We start from the raw sequence: 1,027 nt of genomic DNA on the forward strand, positions 1-1,027 counted from the left end.
ACCTCGGAAACCCAAGGAGGAGTCGCTATGAGTCGGATCCAATTCGATGGCAGTGAGTTTAATAGCTAATGATCGTGAGCATTTCCTCATGTATATGTTGGCCACCTGTGTATTTTTGTTTGTGAAGTGTATGTTGATGTCCTTTGCACATTTTTGGATTGGATTGTTTGTCTTTATGGTGTGGAGGTGTTGAAGGTTTCTATAAATTTTGGAGATAAGTCCCTTATCAGATATCTCATAGCCAAATATTTTTCCCAATCTGTAGGTTCTCTTTTTACCCTTTTGGAGAAGTCTTTCGATGCACAAAAGATGCATATAATTTTTAAAAGGTCTCAGTCATCTAATTTCTCTTTCACTGCTTGTGCATTTTTGGGTTATGCTTGATAGTATATTTATGGTATAAATTACAGCCCCTAGATTTGCCCTGATTTTATCTTTGATGAACATTCTAGTTTTGGGTTTTACATTTAAGTCTTTAATCCAACTTGAGTTTGTTTTTGTGTATGGGGTGAAGTATGGGTCTTGTTTCATTTTTCTGCAAGTGGATATCCAACTTTGCCAGCACCATTTGTTAAGAGGCTTTCTCTTCCCCATTTAATGGGCTTTGGACTTTTGTCAAAGATCAGCTGTCCATAGACGGATGGGTCTATTTCTGGGTTTTCGAATTTGTTCCATCAGTCTGTCTGTCTACCATTGTACCAATACCATGCTGTTTTGACTACTGTGGCTGTATAGTAGGTTTTGAGATCTAGCAGTATGGGACCTCCCACTTTGTTCTTCTTCTTCAGTAGTGCTTTGCTTATCCAAGGTCTCTTTCCTTTCCATATGAAGTAATTGGTTTTTCCATATGCTTAAAAATGTTGATGATATCTGCATCAGGATTGCATTATATGTGTAGATTGCTTTGGGTAGTACTGACATTTTCACAATAGTCAGCCTTCCTATCCATGAACGAAAAGGCTGGCAGTTCAAACCCACCAGCCACTCCTCAGATGGAAGACTGGGCAATCTACTTCCATAGAGATAC

Source organism: Orycteropus afer, unplaced genomic scaffold, assembly GCF_000298275.1.
Source record: "Orycteropus afer afer isolate SDZICR_OR568_19922 unplaced genomic scaffold, OryAfe1.0 scaffold01426, whole genome shotgun sequence".
Lineage (NCBI taxonomy): Eukaryota > Metazoa > Chordata > Mammalia > Tubulidentata > Orycteropodidae > Orycteropus > Orycteropus afer.